Source organism: Carlito syrichta, unplaced genomic scaffold (genome assembly GCF_000164805.1).
Source record: "Carlito syrichta isolate Samal-C Ts95f unplaced genomic scaffold, Tarsius_syrichta-2.0.1 Scaffold308823, whole genome shotgun sequence".
Classification (NCBI taxonomy): Eukaryota; Metazoa; Chordata; class Mammalia; order Primates; family Tarsiidae; genus Carlito; species Carlito syrichta.
Window position 1 is genome coordinate 1,057,459 of NW_007252919.1, and position 10,910 is coordinate 1,068,368.

Genomic DNA, 10,910 nt, shown 5'->3' on the forward strand with positions numbered 1-10,910 from the left:
CATGCTGCCCATCGAAAGAGGACTGGATTTTTAAAATGTGGTAAATATACATGATGAAATATAACACAACCATAAAGAGGGACAAAATTATGAACTTCACAGCAACTTGAATGGACTTAAAGTCTATAATACCGAGTGATCTATTACAAAGAACTGAATACCACATGTTCTCACTCATAAGCAGAACCTGAACAATTATACTATAAGAAAGGTATTGGCTACAGCTGGAAACTGCCAGGGGAGGGAGAGGGGGACACCTTATCAATAAGGGTACCTGGTCTCAAACCAGGTGAAGTGCAGACCAAAATGAGGCCCAAATGTTACCTACACAATGACCATTTGTATACCTAACCCTAATTATACCTCATAACTTTAAAATAAATGACAATTTTTTTAAAAGAGTGGTCGACATTCAGATACTCCAGAGTCTATTAAAATTTATCTTTCAAGTATCTTTTAATATTCATTTTTAGATAAGTTGTGCCTTCTCATTTTTTCTCAGTTTTCATTTTGTGATCACTTGACAGTTGTAAGTAAAAAAGAGAAAGTCTAGAAATAGGTTGAATAGCAAGTTTAGATGTAATTGAGATAAAATATTGGCCACAGTTACCCAAAAAGTTGGTTTAGCACATAGCTAGCAAATGTTGAATTTACAAGCTGCACCAGGTTTTATCTTGCCGCTTCATTTTCACCGAGATATTACATCCTAGCTTCGGTACCTCCTATTTTTTATGTGATATGCCTCAGAGCCCATTGCCTACTGCCAGCTGCCTCCCACCGGTTGGTTTGTGGAAGAGAAATGAGAGTAGTTCAGCCACATGAGACATTTCAATCATTGTCCTAGAAAGGCAAACTTTAAACTTCAGAGCTGGTTCTAGAGCTTGGGCCATGGAACAGTTACCTTCAATCCTGGAATTGAAGACATGTCCAATCCTGTATGATCTTGCACCACTCCATTAATATAAAGCCAGTTCTGACAAATATAAATACTCAGAATGTTGGTTAGGATGTAGTCAAGGATTATAAATAAATTATATCTATTTTCTATGCCACAGTGATTACAAATTCAGGGATTACAAATTCAGCTAGTGAATAATGTTCAGAATTTAATAGATATTGTGAATAAACTGTGATAGGAATGGTAGATTGGAGATACTTCATTAGTCACATCAGTTGATTCCTCTATCCCTATTAAAGATATCTGCTTGCCTGATACATAGCAGTAGGACCAGTTTGGGCTATTTTTTTTCTTATTTGTCCAGGCAGGAAAATATGATTTTTAAAAAATCTGCACTGGTTGGGCTTTGCATGCTCCCAAATTCAATCTGATTCAACAAGTAGTTATTAAGCACTATTAAGGGACATGTATCATGTTGAGAGCTGAGTTAGACAAACGAAGAATATATAGTACATAGCTTCATGGAATGTTCAACTTAGAGCATCAGTCAGACGTGAACAATTAACCATAATTTAATGTGAACTGGGAAGCAAGAAGAAAGGGAGTGAGTAATTCATTCAGCAGCCTGGGGCAGGGATGTAACCTGTGGGAGGTTACATCAAAGGTGGGTTTGAAGGATGAACAGGATTTAATCAGGCAGAGTTTTAGGGTGAGGAATAGGCAATGCAGTCAGAGGGAACTGTAAGAGCAAATACTCAGAGGTACAGAGTACATGCTATGAAATTTAATGTTAAGATGATCAACTCTAATATGCTGAATTCTGAGCATTGAAAATCCCATTCTTTCACCCTTACTTGAAAAGGAACTAACTGAGATTCAGACAGCATATAGTAAAGAACCCAGGTTGTCTAAATCCCCATCACAGGAGACCTGGTAGGAATCTGGGCTTAGCCATGTAAAACTGCATAACACTGAGCCAAAAGTGTCCATGTAATCTCTCTCAGCCTCAGTTTCTCTTCGTTAAATTCACCTCTGAGGAGTATTGTGTGAATTACATAACCTATAAGAAGTACTCAATAAATGTAGTCTATTACAACTAACAGTGAGCGGCTAAAGAAAAATGACATTGAGTAGTACTACATTAATTAAAACATTTGACTTCATATGCTAGGAATCTAAGCTAAATTGGTTTAAGCAAAAAGGGGAACTTATCAAGAAGGCCAGTATATTCCTAAATCTCAGGAGCAATGGAAACCAGAGACCTGGTGCAGTCAGCCAATCTCATCATCTCTCCATCTCTTTCTGTTGGCTCCAGCTTCATTTCTTCTCACCTGGATGCTGCTTGTCTTTCTCTGCAGAAAATTTGGTTGTTGAAAGCTCCAAGTTTTCAATCTCACAGCTTCTGAGAAAAATCTAGTTGCCCAGAGTAAAAAATCCTGAGGAAAGGACTCAAGAATAAAAATGACCCTTTGTCCAATTTCTTTGACCAGGAGTGAGAACATTACAACAAATTGCAGACAGGGTGAGTGGAGCTGGGCAGGCATGCTTTTGGTATCCACTCTAGGAACTTCAAAGCAAATAAGGAGAAAAAAATCACACCACTATGTACAGTAATTGCTTGAACAAATTGAGCATGAGGTATGAGGTTCTCAGATAACAACTTGAAAAGCCAAACTGATAAAGATCAGAAAGGAAAAAGTCTTGGGAAAGCACTGTGGGTGAAAAGCAGAGTCAGGTAAGTCTCCATGAGTGCAATCTTAAGGTGACTTGGAAGATATAAATAGGCCCCAGATACCATTTAAACAAGGACCCTACCACTGACTTGTATCTCCTATAGGCACAAAAGGTAAACAAAACATCTGGCTTTACTAAAGCATTATAATGAAAACTCAGTCAGAGACCTCATCCATGCCTGACCCAAATTATGAGGCTAACCCCATGTGTAGATCTGGAGCCCAAACTTGAAGGCAGAGATAATGGATATACAGAAGGCAATTAACACAACTCAGGAGGTGTGTGTGTGTGTGTGTGTGTGTGTGTGTGTGTGTGTGTGTGTGTGTGTGTACAGTTGCTCTGTGACAAGATGCTGCTCCCCGAAAAGTAGAATACCAATTGGCTATGTCACCTTAGGTAAATCACTTGACTCCTCTTTGTCCATATTCTTTCTACTTTGAAATTAAAGGTTTAGACAAAACGATTTCTTAAATCCCTTTGGTTTTCTTCTGACTTGAAGGTTTTTCAAATACATACCTGCAAATCATGTTTAACCATAACACAAACTATTTTCAACTAATTTTCATAGCCATTTAGATTAGTCAGAGTTCCAGAAGGAAGAGATGGCAAACTCAAAATAGAACAGTTTACAAAAAGGTAGTCAAGGTATAGAGCCATGGTGCAGTGGTTCTCTAAGCCCCCTACTCAGCATCACTTGGGAACTGGTTAGAAATCCAAATTCTCAGCATCTACATCGGACCTATTGGATCAGAAATTCTGCAACGGGGTAACCCTTGTTTCAAAGAGCCCTCTAGGTGATTCCAGTGTAAGTTAACATTTGAGAAACACTATGTTTGAGAAATCATAGGAAGCTGGACAGTACTCAAGTTTAACTACAGTTCTTACTAAGCCTAGGCCTAAAGGGACAAGGGGACAGAGTGGGTAGAAGAATCTGGAAGGATATTGCCTGACTTGTGTTAACCTTTAGCTAAGGCAGGCACCCAGCCGGGAGGTGCTGGGAATATTTTCTTCCTTGTATATCCTTTAGTAACTCCCCATTAGTCAATAAACCAAAGCCAGGAGACAGAACAGCCTCTTTTTATTAGTCTTTACATATCCAGCTCCTAGAGAGAGAGAGACAGAGAGAGAGAGAGAGAAATGGGTGGAAAAGGGTGGAAAGAGGATCCAAAGGAGGAAAGAAGAGCTCTCCAGCCAGGCACAGTGGCTCGTGCCTATAATTTTAGCATCTTGAGAGGTCAAAGTGAGAGGATTGCTTAAGCCCATAAGTTTGAGACCAGCCTAAGCAATATAGCGAGACCTCATCTCTATAAAAAATAAAAAAATTAGCTGGGTATGGTGGCACGCACCTGTACTTCCAGCCACTCAAGAGACTGAGGCAGAAGGATCACCTGAAGTCAAAGCTGTGGTGAGGTGTGATTGTGCCATTGCACTCCAGCCTAGATGACAGAGTGAGATCCCGACTAAAAAAAAAAGCCCTCCAATATACCAAGTTAGAGTCTCCTGACTCCCTTTAAGCTTCTTAGATTGATGATTATTCCAACCAACCAAGCTCTTACCAATCATATATTAGCCATAAAACCAGCTTTGACCACTTTCAATGAATCTTTTATAGGTGGGTTTCTTTTACAGATTCATAATCTTTTCCATGACTAAGATGTTATAATCACTGAAGAAACATTGAAGACAGAAGTATAATCCTGGGTTTTTTACTTGGTGTGGGTTGGCAGTTATAATTATTGCTCTGTCATTTTTTTCTTACAAAAAGAGAGAAAATATCAACAACTCAACAAACGATTATGTGAAAAGATATATTTCAGCTTATTTTTAACTCAAATTCTGTTGAATTACAGTGGCAATAAGTATTCCTTTTTAGTAAGGTTATTATTGTCATCCATTTTGGTTGAATTTTCATAGAAAATTTATTACTTAAAAAACTGCTTGGAACAGTGGAAAAAGCATCAAGATAGGTATATTTCATCAAACAGAGAGTATTTTGACGGTGATTGAAGTTTAAACATGTACAAATAAATACAAAATTTTTTTTTTTTTTTGAGTTGGAGTCTCACTCTGTTGCCCAGACTGGAGTGCAGTGGCCGCTTCCGGCCACTGCAGCCTCGACCTGCTGGGTTCCAGCGATCCATCCTCCTCAGCCTTCCGAGTAGCCGGAATTACAGGCATGCGCTACCACGCCCAGCTAATTTTTTGATTTATTGTAGAGATGAGGTCTCTCTGCCCCAGGTGGGTCTCGAACCCGCGGGCTCAGGTAATCCACTCACCTCAGCCTCCCAAAAGTGCGGGATTACAGGCTGAGCCACCGAGCCCGGCAGTACAAAATTTTTATAAATAAATTCTGGGGTTTTTTTGGGTTCCCCCTCATATGTTCTCCAGACTTCACAACAATAATGGGTAGATTTTACTATCCTCATTTTACAAACAAGGAAAGTGAACCTCCAATAGCCTGAGTAAGGACGAAAGCTTGGGCATGTCCAGTTTCAAAGCCCATATTCGCTCCTGTATATCCCACTGCTTTTCCAGCTACTCAGTTTTATTGAGGTCCTTCTGCATAAAAGAAAGTGACAATTTTGTTGGGAAAATAAGAAGACATGAATTCCCAACAATATTTAAAAATATCAAGGGGAGCAAAATCAGTTCCACAGAAAACAAGGACAACTACTGTTCAGCAAGTGGAGAGTAATTTCAGCCTGGTCATTAAAGAATGCTTACTAAAGGACAGTGGATTCAAGTAGATCATAAAGGAGAGCAGCGTATGAATAGGAAGAATCCAGAGCCACTCCCAACAAATAAAAGTGTGGAGTTAGGTCTTTTAATTGTGGAGAACATATAAGGTGTTTTGTAGAGGACTGATGGCTTGAAAGTAGAGTTTCAGGAAGGCAAAATTTGCAAAAGAGGACAGGATGCATAGTCTAGAGAGAATTTGGAGGAAAGATACCAATTTAGAAGTTAGTCAATCAAAAGCACACTGTTTATTGAGAGCTTGGACGTACCCTTTAAAAATGTGTGTTACAGTGGGACCCGTCTTTTCCTTGGCTAAGATCTAGGCATTTACATGGTGATGGAAGAAATAACATTAATAAAAATGATATTAAGAACATTAATAGTGCACAATTGTAGTACCTTGGGCATGTAAGCCAGTCATGGTTATTCATTCCAGTCACGACCTTGTGCAATGCAACTATAGTGCCCTTACCCTGTGCCTGCCTATGCCAGAGAGCTCTGTTTTTACTTAGGAAACTCTTATACTTATCAAGCACATGTTCTGGATTTATATTCTAAAGATAGGCTTGGGGCCCAGATGCATTTCCTCTGGCTCCCTTCCCCCAAATAAAATCCACCCTTAACACTTTCTTGCTTAGATGATTTCTGGTTCTGTATCTCCCTCCAGCGTCAAGTTTATGTCCTCAGTGCTGCCCAAGGACCACTCTGGACCTCAACTATGGTTCTAAACACACCCAGGTTTTATTAAGCCTAAAGTGGTTTTCCTAATTCCAGCTACCGCTTATCTTTTCCAGACCTAGAATCCGTCTACTCAGCCTCATGACTCCTCACACCTACTGTCATCTGTAGAATTAGGTTGTGTTAGAACCTTGATGATTTCTGCTAAACAGTTATAGAAATCTGAAATGGATTCTTAAGTATTCTCAAGGTATTTAAGAAAGACTGTTAAATCTGTTTTGCTGACCCTAGATATGAATCAGCAGAAATATCATAAAATTGCCTTTAAAATGTTTTTTGGTGATAGTCCTAGTCTTAAACAATTTCTTGGATAACAGAAAGTGCTTTTTCACTGTATAAAAACAAACATTTTTTAAAAAATCTCTCAGCCCAGTTATGAACTCCCTAACTGTTTTGAGAATGGATAAATTGACCCTCTCACCTATGCTTAGCTGTCCAGCACCCAATCCCCTTCCTATTTAAGGGGAGTTCCTGCTCCCTCATTATATGACCCTTACTGTGAAATAGTACCCCGCATCCCACAATGGAAACTGAACAAAGCCCAACAATTCTCTCTGCCCCTGGTAATAGGGTGGAGGCATGCCTTGGTTTCAGCTGATCAGATGCACCTATCCAGTCTTGGAATCTCCTAGAAGCCAGGAGGGTTAAAACCCCATGAGTAGCAGCAGCAACAGGGTGTTGGGAGTGATGGCAATTTCAGTATCCCAGCCAGATTGTTCAGTTATCTGGCTCTGAAGGCCTCTCGACTCCTGCACATTTTCTAAGGTTCTGTGATCCTCTCCTCCCAAAGTCAGTCAGTAAATCTCCCTTTGGCTTAACAGTCCAAAGGGATTTCTGTGGCTTGCAACCAAGAGTCCTGCCTGATGCTGACTCTCCAGTGCCTCTGCACATACCTGACCCTGCAGCCCCTCCTTACTGGCTGTTCCCCTTTCTCCCTGATGTTTTCACTCACACGCTGTCTTTGTATTGCAGCCATCTCTATGGGCAACAGTCTCTGTTCTTAGAGAGGGACCCCTTGAAGGCATTTAGGAAGATTTTCTGGATTTCTTGCCAACTTCCCTATTAGAACCCAATGACAGACATCTTTAAGTGAGTGTAGCTGGCTGCGCACCTGGGGGCATGTTTCCCCTGAAATTGAGCAGACTGATTCCCAGGTGAGGGCAGAGAGGGAGCATCACTTGGTTGTACCAACCTCACTCCTCCCCCACATCACTCCAGTCACTCTGATGAAGCCAACAGCAAATGTTTAACCCAGGAAAACAACATAAACAACTTAGGATTCACTTTAGAACATTTCTCAAAGAGACCAGCCCACTAAATTGAAACAAAATAGAACAGAAAATGCTATGCTGTATGAAGAAATAAAAGATAAAAGTGCTATTCTGGCCTGGTAGAAGTATATAGTTAAGCTACTCCTAGAGTACCAAATAAAGCTCTGGATGTTGTGCCTTTGAATAAACACCTCTCTCTTTTAGGTAGTAAGATGCTAGCATTAAGACTATATACCTACTTTGCTTTTTATAATACTACATATATTTTTCCTAAAACACATACAAATAGCTTTGTGGTATTTTTAAAACCATATTTTAGATGCAGTGGGAGTGCTTATGCTTGAAATAATGTCTTGTTCAAATAAGCAACTGTTTCTAATTTGTTTTCTAAATCTGGATTTTCATATGTTCAGCTTGCTTCCCTGAATCACCCTGTTTGTTTTACATTAAGATTTCACAGTGACTTTCTTCTATTTGGGGCTTTGTCTTTTCTCCCCCAAAGTCTTGGTTTCCTCGTACGTTGAACCAAGTTATTTACTTATACTAAGGCATATACAAAAGGTATTAAAATCTGTATGTACCTTGTAACATTACTACCATCCTCTTGCAGTGTCACTACCTCCCTGACAACCTTGTTAAATATTTCCTATTGACTGTAGAAGCCCTCTACTTACAAATTCCTCTCTGGTAAGCTCTTCTGGAACACCCCCCTCTTCCAAATGGCCCTGGTAAATGTCCTGATTAATAGGTTGACAAATTATTAATTAATGAGACAGACTCATAATTCATTATAGTTCAAACAATATATCCCAAATCCGGATAAACCAAAAGACCTATGGCTATTAGCTAAGTTCTGTGATAACCCATAAATTGAGGTTATTGATGCCTGCTGTATGCCTAGCAGTGTCCAGCCCTCTGCTAAGTGCAGGGAAGAACAAGAAGCCTGCTACTTGCCCTCATTTTCTTATGGACCATGAGGGGAAAAGTCAATTACACAGGCAATTTCTGTAAAGCGTACTGAATGCTGAGTGGGTGCCTAAGTTGGTCTTTACTCTGGGAGACAATTCACTGCACAGCCCCTTGCCAGTGCTAATGGTCCACAGGTATCTTCTCTTTGGGGAATTGGGCTTATAAACCATAAGCCTATGGATCCGTTCACAAAATATTTGTGTCTTGTTCATTAGCAGAAGAAATAAATGGGCAGACAAGCATGCCAGGGTACAGCTAATTCTGTTGGTATATACATTTGTCACCCAGGGGAGATGTGCCAGTCAGAAGCTGGCAGAGACAGCAGCTTAGGCAGTTCTGCTGTGATTTAAGCCCAATCTAAATAAAACTATTTGCAAGTTTCTGCCTCTAGGGATATGTGGAAAGTTAGGCAACCAGCATCAGGTCATTTTCATAGTTGCTATGAATATCTACACCTGCTAGGCAGGTAGGTTAACCCTAAGCCACAATGTTAAGTCCCAGCTCCACACTCATAGAAATCTCTTCCTCACTTGCCTAAGTCCCACCTGCCCTTCAAAGTCTAGTTCAATTCCTAACATTGACTATCTGGGCCCAATGCCCACTTCTGAGGTACTCACTGCCAGTTGGGCGGACTTAAGCAGTGAAATGGAATGATCAGATTTGAGTTTTTAGAAGATCGCTCTGCAGTGTGGAGAATTCACTGAGAGGGAGTAAAAATGGAGGTAAAATGACTTTTTAAGAGACCACTTGATGGCCTGGGGAAGAGATGATAGTGACCTTGAAGAAGTGGCAGGAGTGAGGTCAAAGAGAGATAGATTGAAAGGTATTGCAGAAATGGAGTGGACATAATTTGGTACATGATTGAATGTGGGTGTAGAAATTAGGGTGAGGGAGAGGTCAAAAATAAGTATCAGTTCCTGTTCATGACAACAGAATTGTTAAAACATCATTCATAGGGCTACAAGGAAGACCTGGTTTGGGGGAAGAGTGATGAATACAGCCTCAGACATGTTGAGTTTAAGAGCGTGCAATTCACCTGAGGGGAGGTGGCCAGTGGGCAGTTGGACATACAGGTCTAGAGTTCAGAAGATAGGTCTGGGCTGGAGACAGATTTGAGAGTCATTGGTATATGAACAAGTCATTGAAATCATGGGAGGGGTCATGAGTTGAATTATGCCCTTCCCCAAATTCATATGTTGAAAACTTAACTCCAAGTATCTGAGAATATGATCTTATTTGGAGATAGCACCTTTACCGAGGTGATCAAATTAAAATGAGGTCATTATAGTAGGCTCTAATCTCATATAATTGATATCCTCATATAAAGGGGAAATTTGAGCACACACAGGGAGAACACCATGTGACTATGAAGGCAGAGATTGAGTTGATGCTTTTACAAGCCAAAGAATGCCAAAGATTGCCAAAAACCACTGAAAGCGATGTATGAAACAGATTGCCTCTCATGGGCCTCAGAAAAAAGCAACCCTGTCAACACCTTGACCTTGGACTTCTAGTCTTCAGAACTGTGAGACAAAACATGTCTGTTGTGTAAGCCCAAGTCTGTGGTACTCTGTTACAGCAGCCCGAGCAAACTAACAGAGGAGGGCATGAGATCACCCAGAGGGAAAATGTTGACTGAGACATGCAGATAACTAGGGCTGAGACTCAAGAAAGCCAGAATTAAAGGGATGTGAACCTATCAAAAATAATTTTAAAAGACAGAAAAACAAACCACGAATTGTAACAATACAAAGCCAAATGAGGAGAATAGGAGACAAGTGTGACTTTAGTTACATGACAGTCATTGTTCACTTTGGAAAGAGCAGAACTTGTGGAGGAGCAGCAGGGGTGACAACCAGTTTGGCATTTATCAAGAAAGGCATGGGTGATGAAAAAGTGCATGTAGGAAGTCTAGACAGCACACAAGTGAAAAGAGTAAAGGAGCAATTTTGTATATAGATATTTTGAAAACACAGACAATGTGTTAATTTAAAGAGTCGATAAACCATCCCAAATGTTATGTGGGAGGTGGGGATGGACTGTATGCGGATGGATGGGTGGATAGATGGATGGATGGTTGAAAGCAAAATGGCAGAACCAGGTAATTCAGGGCAGTTTTATTAGAGCAAATATCATCCTTTGTTTACAGTGCAAAAGATTCACAAAAATCAGACATATCTTTGTGATTTAATAGGAGAAAATGTGAAACTTTCTTTAAGTTCCTTGAAATCTTCCTACCCAGAATTCCGAGGAATACCTCCCTGCTCCCTGTTTAATCAAAATACCCACCAGAAGGGTAATTTCTTGGCCAAAAAATGAGGAAAAAATGATCGATCTTAAAATATTTGCTGTTTTTGTGGTAAGCAAAGGAGAGCAAATGACCTCCTGGGAGGACCATATTCACCCATGTGAGGCAAATTACCCCAGATATGCAAGGATTAGAATGCGTAATGTGCTGTTACTGACAGCTGAGCATAATATATTTAACATTTTTCTTGTAGAGGCAGCGCTTGCTGTTTGTTATGCACGCTGTCCTCTTGGAATCCTAAATTTGTCTGATGAGG

General features: G+C 40.2%; 1 protein-coding gene across 1 annotated transcript in view; it reads right to left on the minus strand.

Moving 5' to 3' along the window:
• The window catches only part of SLC35F4 (solute carrier family 35 member F4), a 63,218-nt gene extending 62,406 nt beyond the window's left edge, over positions 1 to 812 (minus strand). The window contains exon 1 of the mRNA XM_008065967.2: positions 720 to 812. The gene's annotated coding sequence lies outside the window, so the exon portion shown is untranslated. The remainder of the gene's footprint in view (positions 1 to 719) is intronic.
• Between the last annotated feature and the right edge of the window lie 10,098 nt (positions 813 to 10,910).